The sequence below is a fragment of the Lipotes vexillifer genome, unplaced genomic scaffold (assembly GCF_000442215.2).
Source record: "Lipotes vexillifer unplaced genomic scaffold, Lipotes_vexillifer_v1.1 scaffold607, whole genome shotgun sequence".
NCBI lineage: Eukaryota > Metazoa > Chordata > Mammalia > Artiodactyla > Lipotidae > Lipotes > Lipotes vexillifer.
The window spans coordinates 636808-650178 of NW_006783829.1; the positions used below are offsets into that span (position 1 = coordinate 636808).

Consider the following 13371-nt stretch of genomic DNA (forward strand, 5'->3'; position numbering starts at 1 on the left):
GGAAAGAGAGCACTTTTATGGAGGGGAAAAGGAAGTTGGCGGGGGAAGAGCTATAGTAAACAAAGACTCTATGGCTTTTCATTGGCTGTATCCTTGCCAGGAAAGAAGAGGAGTATTTCTTCTTCTAGTTGGACTTTGTTGTGGGGCATGAGAGCTCCTCATTCTAGTCTCCCAACTCTATTTAACTGAGGTTTCTAGTTTATTAATTTTTTACATTTTCCCCTTTAGATCAAGATCTTTCTCTGAAAACATCACTGATCAAGAGTCAGGTTTTCCAGTTTCAGCAGCTTTTTGTCCCTCAGTGCCAGGAAGGACCTTTCCTGCGTGTAGTGTCTCACACTGGAGGGCAGGTGCATAGATTGGAAACCAGTTGAGGTACCATGCAAGTAACAGGGAGGGACAACTATCAGGCACTTTAAATCTAAAATCCATATGTTATCAAGATCATCTAAAGCATTATGTCATCATCAAAAGTTGGCAAACTTCCAATAGGCCTGGTCTGCATATCTTGGGAAAGTTGTCTCATCAGATATCATCTGCTTCAATTCTGGGAAATCTTTACTTTCAGGTCACTAGATGATGTGCAGGTCTACTCAGGGTTTGATGCTTTCTTTAGATGTGTCACATGAATCCAAGATTCTATTCCTTGGAGTTTGGTGCATAAGGGCCTTTCCTGTGAGGCTGAAGAGAGCTTTTATGGAAGTGTCTTTTCCAGTAGATGCAATCTCCAGATTACAGAATGTGAATCATAAGGTCCTCATCTCCCAAGAGTACACTGTGAAAAGATTGCTCTACCAGAGCATAGTTATTTTTAATAGAAGCAATTAGGGGCTTCCCTGGTGGCTCAGTGGTTGAGAGTCCGCCTGCCGATGCAGGGGACACGGGTTCGTGCCCCAGTCTGGGAAGATACCATAAGCCGTGGAGCGGCTGGGCCCGTGAGCCATGGCTGCTGAGCCTGCGCGTGCGGAGCCTGTGCTCTGCAACGGGAGAGGCCACAACAGTGAGAGGCCCGCGTACCGCAAAAAAAAAAAAAAAAAAAGAAGCAATTAGGCCTTTGCAATATTGGAGTATCTCTTCTTTTATCAGTTGTGGGTCAAAAGAAGCAAGAGCCAAAACATTGGGTGTCATTTGACTGTCACAAAGGGTGAGAGTTTATGGGTTCCAAAAAGTATGGATCTGAGATTTAGAAGGACCAATGGCAATGTTTTTGGTCAAAGCCTTAGAGGGCCTGTACCAGTTTTGCTAACTGAGTCTTAATAATGCCACTGGTGTGTCCGACTAAGCCAAAGGTTTGAGTGCAGAAAGTACAGTGAAATGTGTAAAACCAGCCAAACAGCACAGACTTATCAAAGCACCTGGTCAGTAAAAGGGTTCCTTGATCACTATGAAATTGAAGAGGAGTTCCCCAGGTACAGATAATCTTTTCCAAAAGGACTTTAGCCACAGAAGAGGCAGTAACCTGTCTGTAAGGGAAGGCAACAGTCCATTGTGAAAACATACAGACCATGACTAAAACATATTTATATCCATGAGGTGGAGAAAGTTGTATGAAACCCATTTGTCAGACCTCGAATGGTCTATTAGGCAGTTAAAAATGTCTGGGAGCAGTATGAACAGGCTTCCCTGGGTTGTATTTTGGACAAGTGGGACAAGTGAGGTATGCACTTTTCATGGGTTCATTAGAGTTTCCCCCATATTGATTCATGAATGTTGTCATTTTGTCAGTAGATCAATAGTTTAATGCATGTGCAGTGGTGAGGAGTGGAAATTTTAGAGTCTCTGGTAGGACTGGGTTGTTATGTGGTCTAAACCAGAGCTTTCTCTTTTTATCAAACCAACAATTGTTGAACTTCCAATATTGTTGTTCCTTTTCTGAGGCCAATTTTTGGACTTCTCTAGCGAGTTTTCTTAAGTTACCACTTGGGGAAATAACTCTTTAGACCATGACAAAGGTTTGGCTGCTGCTGGTCCCTTTAAGACCAGCCTTTGTTTGCAGAAATGTCAGCAAGGTGATTTCCCCAGCTTGCAGAGAGTCAGGGTTAGAATGCTCCCAAAGTATTAATAATAGCTAAGGCAGCAGGTAAAAATTTCTGAACATAGGGGCCATTTAAAATTTTATTTCTGCTAGAAGTAAGGAAGCCATGTTGCTTCTACAACATTCCAAAATCATGAGCTACTCTGAAAGCATATCTGCTATCAGTATAAATATTGCCAGTTTTGTCCTTGTCTAAAGTACAAGCCCATGTAAGAGTGCATAATTCAGCCTGTTTGGCCAAAGTAGCCGTAGGTAAAGATGCTGCCTCAACAACATCAAAGGAGTTGAAGTAGCTTACCCAGCACAATATTTGCCACTAGCACCTTTTAAATAAGAACCACCAGTGAACCATGAGAGGTCAGCATTACTCAGAAGATTTTCCTGTAGATCATCATGAGTAGTCAGGAGGTGATCTCTCAACGTTAAGCTGTCAAAAGGGACTTCGTCAGTGATGTAGAGAAGAGTGGCAGGGTTAAGCTTAATACAATATAGAAGAGTTATGTGAGGGACAGTTAACAAAAGGACTTCATGGGGGTGAAGTGGCTGACTGAGAAATGTTGAGAGTGATGAGAATTCAGGAAAGCTTCTACTGCATGAAGTACAAAAAAGGTTAAAAGGGATCCCACAACGATTTTCTCAGTGTTTTGTTTTTTTTCTTTAACATCTTTATTGGGGTATAATTGCTTTAAAATGGTGTGTTAGTTTCTGCTTTATAACAAAGTGAATCAGTTATACATATACATATGTTCCCATATCTCTTCCCTCTTGTGTCTCCCTCGCTCCCACCCTCCCTAGCCCACCCCTCTAGGTGGTCACAGACCACCTAGCTGATCTCCCTGTGCTATGCGGCTACTTCCCACTAGCTATCTATTTTACATTTGGTAGAGCCCATACCACTCTCTCACTTTGTCACAGCTTACCCTTCCGCCTCCCCGTATCCTCAAGTCCATGCTCTAGTAGGTCTGTGTCTTTATTCCCATCTTACCCCTAGGTTCTTTATGACCTTTTTTTTTTTTCCTTAGATTCCACATATATGTGTTAGCATATGGTATTTGTTTTTCTCTTTCTGACTTACTTCACTCTGTATGACAGACTCTAGGTCCATCCACCTCACTACAAATAACTCAATTTCGTTTCTTTTTATGGCTGAGTAATATTCCATTGTATATATGTGCCACATCTTCTTTATCCATTCATCTGTTGATGGACACTTAGGTTGTTTCCATGTCCTGGCTATTGTAAACAGAGCTGCAGTGAATATTGTGGTACATGACTCTTTTTGAATTATGGTTTTCTCAGGGTATATGCCCAGTAGTGGGGTTGCTGGGTCGTATAATAGTTCTATTTGTAGTTTTTTAAGGAACCTCCATACTGTTCTCCATAGCGGCTGTATCAATTTACATTCCCACCAACAGTGCAAGAGGGTTCCCTTTTCTCCACATCCTCTCCAGCATTTATTGTTTCTAGATTTTTTGATGATGGCCATTCTGACCAGTGTGAGATGATATCTCATTGTAGTTTTGATTTGCATTTCTCTAATGATTAATAATGTTGAGAATTCTTTCATGAGTTTGTTGGCAATCTGTATATCTTCTTTAGAGAAATGTCTATTTAGGTCTTCTACCCATTTTTAGATTGGGTTGTTTGTTTTTTTGTTATTGAGCTGCATGAGCTGCTTGTAAATTTTGGAGATTAATCCTTTGTCAATTGCTTCATTTGAAAATATTTTCTCTCATTCTGAGGGTTGTCTTTTCATCTTGTTTATGGTTTCCTTTGCTGTGCAAAAGCTTTGAAGTTTCATTAGGTCCCATTTGTTTATTTTTGTTTTTATTTCCATTTCTCTAGGAGGTGGGTCGAAAAGGATCTTGCTGTGATTTATGTCATACATTGTTCTGCCTATGTTTTCCTCTAAGAGTTTGATAGTGTCTGGCCTTACATTTAGGTCTCTAATCCATTTTAAGTTTATTTTTGTGTATGGTGTTAGGGAGTGTCCTAATTTCATACTTGTACATGTACCTGTCCAGTGTTTGCAGCACCACTTATTGAAGAGGCTGTCTTTTCTCCACTGTATATTCTTGCCTCCTTTATCAAAGATAAGGTGACCATATGTACGTGGGTTTATCTCTGGGCTTTCTATCCTGTTCCATTGAGCTATATATCTGTTTTTGTGCCAGTACCATACTGTCTTGATTACGGTAGCTTTGTAGTATAGTCTGAAGTCAGGGAGCCTGATTCCTCCAGCTCCATTTTTCGTTCTCAGGATTGCTTTGGCTATTCGGGGTCTTTTGTGTTTCCATACAAATTGTGAAATTTTTTGTTCTAGTTCTGTGAAAAATGCCAGTGGTAGTTTGATAAGGATTGCATTGAATCTGTAGATTGCTTTGGGTAGTAGAGTCATTTTCACAATGTTGATTCTTCCAATCCAACAACATGGTATATCTCTCCATCTGTTTGTATCATCTTTAATTTCTTCCATCAGTGTCTTGTAATTTTTTGCATACAGGTCTTTTGTCTCTTTAGGTAGGTTTATTCCTACATATTTTATTCTTTTTGATGCAGTGGTAAATGGGAGTGTTTTCTTAATTTCCTTTCAGATTTTTCATCACTAGTGTATAAGAATGCCAGAGATTTCTGTGCATTAATTTTGTATCCTGCTACTTTACCAAATTCATTGATTAGCTCTAGTAGTTTTCTGGTAGCATCTTTAGGATACTCTATGTATAGTATCATGTCATGTGCCATCAGTGACAGCTTTACTTCTTCTTTTCCAATTTGGATTCCTTTTATTTCTTTTTCTTCTCTGATTGCTGTGGCTAAAACTTCCAAAACTATGTTGAACAATAGTGGTGAGAGTGGGCAACCTTGTCTTGTTTCTGATCTTAGTGGAAACGGTTTCAGTTTTTCACCATTGAGGACGATGTTGGCTGTGGGTTTGTCATATATGGCCTTTATTATGTTGAGGAAAGTTCCATCTATGCCTACTTTCTGCAGGGTTTTAATCATAAATCGGTGTTGAATTTTGTCAAAAGCTTTTCCCGCATCTCTTGAGATGATCATATGGTTTTTCTCCTTCAATTTGTTAATATGGTGTATCACGTTGATTGATTTGTGTATATTGAAGAATCCTTGCATTCCTGGAATAAACCCCACTTGATCATGGTGTATGATCCTTTTAATGTGCTGTTGGATTCTGTTTGCTAGTATTTTGTTGAGGATTTTTGCATCTATGTTCATCAGTGATATTGGCCTGTAGTTTTCTTTCTTTGTGACATCCTTGTCTGGTTTTGGTATCAAGGTGATGGTGGCCTCGTAGAATGAGTTTGGGAGTGTTCCTCCCTCTGCTATATTTTGGAAGAGTTTGAGAAGAATAGGTGTTAGCTCTTCTCTAAATGTTTGATAGAATTCGCCTGTGAAGCCATCTGGTCCTGGGCTTTTGTTTGTTGGAAGATTTTTAATCACAGTTTCAATTTCAGTGTTTGTGATTGGTCTGTTCATATTTTCTATTTCTTCCTGATTCAGTCTTGGCAGTTTGTGCATTTCTAAGAATTTGTCCATTTCTTCCAGATTGTCCATTTTATTGGCATAGAGTTGCTTGTAGTAATCCCTCATGATTTTTTGTATTTCTGCAGTGTCAGTTGTTACTTCTCCTTTTTCATTTCTAATTCTGTTGATTTGAGTCTTCTCCCTTTTTTTCTTGATGAGTCTGGCTAATGGTTTATCTATTTTGTTTATCTTCTCAAAGAACCAGCTTTTAGTTTTATTGATCTTTGCTATTGTTTCCTTCATTTCTTTTTCATTTATTTCTGATCTGATTTTTATGATTTCTTTCCTTCTGCTAACTTTGGGGTTTTTTTGTTCTTCTTTCTCTAATTGCTTTAGGTGCAAGGTTAGGTTGTTTATTTGAGAAGTTTCCTGTTTCTTAAGGTAGGACTGTATTGTTATAAACATCCCTCTTAGAGCTGCTTTGGCTGCATACCATAGGTTTTGGGTCGTCATGTCTCCATTGTCATTTGTTTCTAGGAATTTTTTGATTTCCTCTTTGATTTCTTCGGTGATCTCTTGGTTATTTAGTAGTGTATTATTTAGCCTCCCTGTGTTTGTATTTTTTACAGATTTTTTCCTGTAATTGATATCTAGTCTCATAGCGTTGTGGTCGCAAAAGATACTTGATACGAATTCAGTTTTCTTAAATTTACCAAAGCTTGATTTGTGACCCAAGATATGATCTATCCTGCAGAATGTTCCATGAGCACTTGAGAAGAAAGTGTGTTCTGTTGTTTTTGGAATGAATGTCCTATAAATATCAATTAAGTCCATCTTGTTTAATGTATCATTTAAAGCTTGTGTTTCCTTATTTATTTTCATTTTGGATGATCTGTCCATTGGTGAAAGTGGGGTGTTGAAGTCCCCTACTATGAATGTGTTACTGTCGATTTCCCCTTTTATGGCTGCTAGTTTTTGCCTTATGTATTGAGGTGCTCCTATGTTGGGTGCATAAATATTTACAATTGTTATATCTTCTTCTTGGATCGATCCCTTAATCATTATGTAGTGTCCTTCTTTGTCTCTTCTGATAGTCCTTATTTTAAAGTCTATTTTGTCTGATATGAGAATTGCTACTCCAGCTTTCTTTTGGTTTCCATTTGCATGGAATATCTTTTTCCATCCCCTTACTTTCAGTCTGTATGTGTCTCTAGGTCTGAAGTGGGTCTCTTGTAGACAGCATATATATGGGTCTTGTTTTTGTATCCATTCAGCCAATCTGTGTCTTTTGGTGGGAGCATTTAGTCCATTTACATTTAAGGTAATTATCGATATGTATGTTCCTATTCCCATTTTCTAAATTGTTTTGGGTTCGTTATTATAGGACTTTTCCTTCTCTTGTGTTTTTGTCTAGAGAAGTTCCTTTAGCATTTGTTGTAAAGCTGGTTTGGTGGTGCTGAACTCTCTCAGCTTTTGCTTGTCTGTAAAGGTTTTAATTTCTCCATCAAATCTGAATGAGATCCTTGCTGGGTAGAGTAATCTTGGTTGTAGGTTTTTCTCCTTCATCACTTTAAATATGTCCTGCCAGTCCCTTCTGGCTTGCACCGTTTCTGCTGAAAGATCAGCTGTTAACCTTATGTGGATTCCCTTGTGTGTTATTTGTTGTTTTTCTGTTGCTGCCTTTAATATATTTTCTTTGTATTTAATTTTTGACAGTTTGATTAATATGTGTCTTGGCGTGTTTCTCCTTGGATTTATCCTGTATGGGACTCTCTGTGCTTCCTGGACTTGATTGACTATTTCCTTTCCCATATTAGGGAAGTTTTCAACTATAATATTTTCTCAGTCCCTTTCTTTTTCTCTTCTTCTTCTGGGACCCCTATAATTCGAATGTTGGTGCGTTTAATTGTCCCAGAGGTCTCTGAGACTGTCCTCAGTCCTTTTCATTCTTTTTTCTTTATTCTGCTCTGCAGTAGTTATTTCCACTATTTTATCTTCCAGGTCACTTATCCGTTCTTCTGCCTCAGTTATTCTGCTATTGATCCATTCTAGAGTATTTTTAATTTCATTTATTGTGTTGTTCGTCATTGCTTGTTTCCTCTTTAGTTCTTCTAGGTCCTTGTTAAATGTTTCTTGGATTTTCTCTATTCTATTTCCAAGATTTTGGATCATCTTTACTATCATTATTCTGAATTCTTTTTCAGGTAGACTGCCTGTTTCCTCTTCATTTGTTAGGTGTGGTGGGTTTTTACCTTGCTCCTCCATCTGCTGTGTGTTCTTCTGTCTTTTCATTTTGCTTAACTTACTGTGTTTGGGGTCTCCTTTTCGCAGGCTGCAGGTTTGTAGTTCCCGTTGTTTTTGCTGTCTGTCCTCAGTGGCTAAGGTTGTTTCAGTGGGTTGTGTAGGTTTCCTGGTGGAGGAGACTAGTGCCTGTGTTCTGGTGGATGAGGCTGGATCTTGTTTTTCTAGTGGGCAGGTCCACATCTGGTGGTGTGTTTTGGGGTGTCTGGCCTTATTATGATTTTAGGCAGCCTCTCTGCTAATGGATGGGGCTGTGTTCCTGTCTTGCTAGTTGTTTGGCATAGGGTGTCCAGCACTGGAGCTTGCTGGTCATTGAGTGAAGCTGGGTGTTGGTGTTGCGATGGAGATCTCTGGGAGATTTTCGCCGTTTGATACTGTGTGGAGCTGGGAGGTCTCTTGTGGACCAGTGTCCTGAGGTTGCCTCTCCCACCTCAGTGGCACAGCCCTGACACCTGGCTGGAGCACCAAGAGACTGTCCTGCACACGGCTCAGAATAAAAGGGAGAAAAAATAGAAAGAAAGAAAGAGGGTAAAGTAAAAAAAAAATAAAATTAAATAATTAAAATAAAAAATAATTATGAAGGAAAAAATTTTAAAAAGTAAAGAAAAAATGGATGGGGAATACCCTAGGACAAATGGTGAAAGCAAAGCTATACAGACAAAATCTCGCAGAGAAGCATGAAGAGGAAAAGGGGAAAAAATAATATATCTTGCTCCCAAAGTCCTCCTCCTCAATTTGGGATGATTTGTTGGCTATTCAGGTATTCCACAGATGCAGGGTACATCAGGTTGTTTGTGGAGATTTAATCCGCTGCTTCTGAGGCTGCTGGGAGAAAGTTCCCTTTCTCTTCTCTGTTCGCACAGCTGCCGGGGGTTCAGTTTTGGATTTGGCCCCGCCTCTGCGTGTAGGTCGCCTGAGGGCTTCTGTTCTTGCTCAGACAGGACAGGGTTAAAGGAGCTGCTCATTCGGGGGCTCTGGCTCACTGAGGCCGGGGGGGAGGGAGGGGTACGGATGCGGGGCGGGCCTGCGGCGGCAGGGGCCGGTGTGCCGTTTCACCAGCCTGAGGTGCGCCATGTGTTCTCCCGGGGAATTTGTCCCTGGGTCATGGGACCCTGGCAGTGGCGGGCTGCACAGGCTCCCGGGATGGGAGGTGGGGATAGTGACCTGTGCTCGCACAGAGGCTTCTTGGTGGCTGTTGGCAGCAGCCTTAGCGTCTCACGCCCGTCTCTGGGGTCCACGCTGATAGCTGCGGCTCACGCCCGTCTATGGAGCTTCTTTAAGCAGCGCTCTTAATCCCCTCTCCTCAGGGACCGGGAAACAGAGGCAAGAAAAGTGTATTGTCTCTTCGGCAGGTCCAGACTTTTTCCCGCACTCCCTCCCGGCTATCTGTGGTGCACTAGCCCCTTCAGGCTGTGTTCACGCATCCAACCCCAGTCTTGTCCCGGGATCTGACCTCCGAAGCCCGAGCCTCAGCTCCCAGCCCCCGCCCGCCCCGGCGGGTGAGCAGACAAGCCTCTCGGGCTGGTGAGTGCCGGTCGGCCCCGATCCTCTGTGCGGGAATCTCCCCGCTTTGCCCTCCGCACCCCTGTTGCTGCGCTCTGCTCCGCGGCCCCGAAGCTCCCCGCTCCGCCTCCCGCAGTCTCTGCCCGCGAAGGGGCTTCCTAGTGTGTGGAGACCTTTCCTCCTTCACAGCTCCCTCCCACTGGTGGGTCCCTATTCTTTTGTCTGTTTTTTCTTTTGCCCTACCCAGGTACGTGGGGAGTTTCTTGCCTTTTGGGAGGTCTGAGGTCTTCTGCCAGCGTTCAGTGTAGGTGTTCTAGGAGTTGTTCCACGTGTAGATGTATTTCTGGTGTATCTGTGGGGAGGAAGGTGATCTCCGTGTCCTACTCTTCTGCCATCTTCTGTCTCTCTCAGTGGTTTTAACTGATAGAGCTGGGGCCTAATGACTCTAAGGCAAGGCAGGTATCCCCATATTACAGGGTCCATTTGCTGGCTATAATACCCTATGGGTCAATGGTGGTCCCTGTGTTATGGGATGAGTACCCCAAGGGTATTTTCTTCTTTTTCATATAAAAAAAGCAAAAAGGGAATCTAATATGTGGGATGCCCCAGGGCAGGTGGGTTCTTCAATCTCTCCTTTAAGGCCTTAAAAGCTACGCCATCTGATTTTTCCCATTAAATTTCGCTGGGGTTGTTATTCTTGAATAAAACATACAGAGGTTTGTCCATAAGAGAGAAATTTGGGATCTCATTTCAGCGTAACCAACTAACCCAAGAAATAGTCACAGATAGTGTTTAGTTTGGGGTTTTGCGAAACTTAGGACACTATAAAGTTTATCTGGATATAGGTGTAGTTCTTGTTCTGATATCAGATGCCCTAAATATCCAACCTGGGTTTGGACAAACTGCAGTTTTTCTTTGGTAATTTTATGTCCCTTTGAGGCTAAAAGCTTTAGCAAGTGGATGCTGTCTTCCTATGAGGAGGCTTGAGAAGGAGAGCAAAGAAGCAAATCATCCACATATTGCAACAAAATAGAGCCTCTAGGGTAACTTATATCATACAGATCAGCCTTCAGGATTTGAGAAATAAGGACTCAGTTAAACCTGAGGCATTAGTGTCCAAGTGAATTGTTTTTCTTCCCAAGTGAAGGCAAAAGTTACTGGCTGGCTTCGTCAACTGGAATACTAGAGAATGCACTGCATAAATCAATTACAGTAAAGAATTCACTTCCAGTGAGAATGGATGTTAGTAACATATGAGGGTTAGGAACAACAGGGGGTCGAGGGATAACAGTGTTGTTTATTACTTGGAGGTACTGGATGAACCTCCATCCTGGGTCCTTAGGTTTTCTCACAGGTTAAATAGAAGTATTAGAAAGACTAGTATAGAGATAATGATGCCTTGAGACCTGTAATCTTCTATTATGGGCTTCATGCCTTGAAGGGCTTCTTTACTTATAGGGTATTGATTAATTCTGGGAAGAGGTTTTGAGGGACTTATCTGAATCGTGATGGGAGGCATGCTGTAAATTTTGCCAATATCAGACGGAGATTTTGTCCGTAGGAGGGTGGTAGCTGATTCAATAGGGACAAATAATCAGAGTTTTCAGAATCAGCTCTAGGACTGTCAGAGCTGAAGCAATTAAAGATGTCAAACGGTGATTTAATTTACATGATTGGTTACTTTGATGACTATTGTCAAATCTAGAATTATTTTCACCCTTTGGGATAAAGAAACTCTGCCATGGATACTTCTTTAAGAGGTCTTGACCTAATAAATGGATAAGGGCAGAGGAACTAAGGAGAAAAAGGTGTGTATCTCTCAAAGGGCCTAAACAAAAGGGAATAGGTTCAGAGATAGGACGCTCTTGGGGTTCATTAGAGATCCCACTCTTTGAACTGTTTTAGTACTCCAAGGCAGGGACTGCTTTGTAGTAGTGGCATTGAGTACCAAGATTGTGGTTCCATTGGCAGTTAGGACTGGAAGAGATTCATCCCCAATCTGGAGAAATGTTTCTACAATTCTATTAAGTGGGAAGGTTGGGAAGAGCCCCTGTAGTCCCCCTGAGCCCCATTGTTGAGAATTCAGAGGACATTGGAAAGACTGGTTAGAGGGCAGAAGGTGCCCTCTAAAATGCTTAAATTTGTAACAATCTTTTTTCTGACGTCCTGGCTCTTTGTGGCAAACTGGGAAGGTTTTGGTTTCTTTTAGGGACCTTCATTTGTTGGAGTTGAAGATTAATAAGAATTTCAGTGGTTTTTCATTGAGGTGACTCATTTCGAGTGAGAGACAGCTGGTTTGCCAGATTCACTAGACTCTGGAGTGGAAAACTCTAGTTTCCCATCCCATCCTGGTTCTTTTTACTAGAAGGGAATGGTTCTGGTTCAGCCCATTAATAAATATAAAGTTTAAAGCTATCTGAGTGGAATCAACCTCTAAAAGATCAGAATTTTCTTTAAAAATTATCTGAAGTTGATTGTAATAGTCATGAGCAGATTCATCAGGTTTTCATGTAAAAGCCTGAATTTTGTTCCAATCAACAGGTTTTGAAAAAGTCACCTAGCAGTTGCCCAAGCTTGATCATATGTAAGTTAGCAGGTTGGTCTCTGTGTTTTACTCTTAGGTGTTGATGGAAATAATCAATAAACAATCTGTAATAGGAATAGAAAAGAGTTTTATTTGCCAAACTGAGGACTGTAGCCCCGGAGACAGCCTCTCAGATAACTCTAAGAAACTGCTCAGTTGAAGCACGGTTTTTAGCATAGTCATATACCTTATCAGAGCAAAGAACATACATCAAACACGACAGGGGTATATTCTTCAGGTATCCAAAAGAGACAGGTTTAGTATATAGAGAGTGAGACAACAGGACCCTGGTGTCTGGGAAGTGAACCTTATCTTTGAGGGAGTGTTAATATGGATGTCATAAGAAGGGAGATTTTTTATCCTTATCTTCAAAACAGACATTCTTTACCTTAATGGTTAAAGCAGATGTATTGTGCGCTCTCCCTCTCTCCCCCTCTCCCTCCCTCTCTCTCTCCCCCCTCCCCTCTCTCTCTCCCCTCCCCTCTCTCTCTCCCCTCCCCTCTCTCTCTCCCCTCCCCTCTCTCTCTCCCCTCCCCTCTCTCTCTCCCCTCCCCTCTCTCTCTCCCCTCCCCTCTCTCTCTCCCCTCCCCTCTCTCTCTCCCCTCCCCTCTCTCTCTCCCCTCCCCTCTCTCTCTCCCCTCCCCTCTCTCTCTCCCCTCCCCTCTCTCTCTCCCCTCCCCTCTCTCTCTCCCCTCCCCTCTCTCTCTCCCCTCCCCTCTCTCTCTCCCCTCCCCTCTCTCTCTCCCCTCCCCTCTCTCTCTCCCCTCCCCTCTCTCTCTCCCCTCCCCTCTCTCTCTCCCCTCCCCTCTCTCTCTCCCCTCCCCTCTCTCTCTCCCCTCCCCTCTCTCTCTCCCCTCCCCTCTCTCTCTCCCCACTCCCGCCCCAGCCACCCACACCCCCTTAGGTTGGCTCGGACTCAACCACTGTCAGCTCCTCCCCCTCCTTCCCCGTCTTCACCCTTCCTTTCACTCCCTTCCCCTCGCCCTTTGGTTACGTCAGGCGGACACGCCCATGAGCCAATCACGGCGCTGCGTTGAGAGGCCTGCAAGCGGAACCAGTCGGATTGGACCAATAGAAGCCCTCGGGTCCGGCGCGCCCCAACCGGGCAGGGGAGCCGGGGCCGAGTGGGCGGTGCTTCCCCGTCAGCATGTGGGCGGGGACCAGCAACCGCAGAGGCGTCGACGACGGCGGCAGCGACGACGACGTTCCTCAGTTTTCGGGGTAGGCTCGGCGGCGCTGGCAGGGCTACGCGGAGCTGTCGGCGGTGGCCCTAGGGAGGCCGCGGCGCCATGGCGGGGCGGTAGACGTGCTCAGGCCGGCGAGGCGAGAGGCGGCGGTGTTCATCCGGTCCGCAGCGCCCTTCGGCAGGGGCCGGGGGTGGGGAGGACCGGGTCGGGGGTCGTCCCGGGCTGCGCGGGGCCGCGGGGCGGGGCTCGCAGGCCGTCTGGGTGCAGGAGGCCTGCGC

At 43.5% G+C, this 13371-nt stretch overlaps 1 protein-coding gene across 1 annotated transcript in view; it reads left to right on the plus strand.

Annotated features, from left to right (window-relative positions):
- The window catches only part of LOC103082496 (bile acid-CoA:amino acid N-acyltransferase), a 30361-nt gene that overhangs the window by 8720 nt on the left and 8270 nt on the right, over window positions 1–13371 (plus strand). The gene's annotated exons all lie outside the window — the stretch shown is intronic.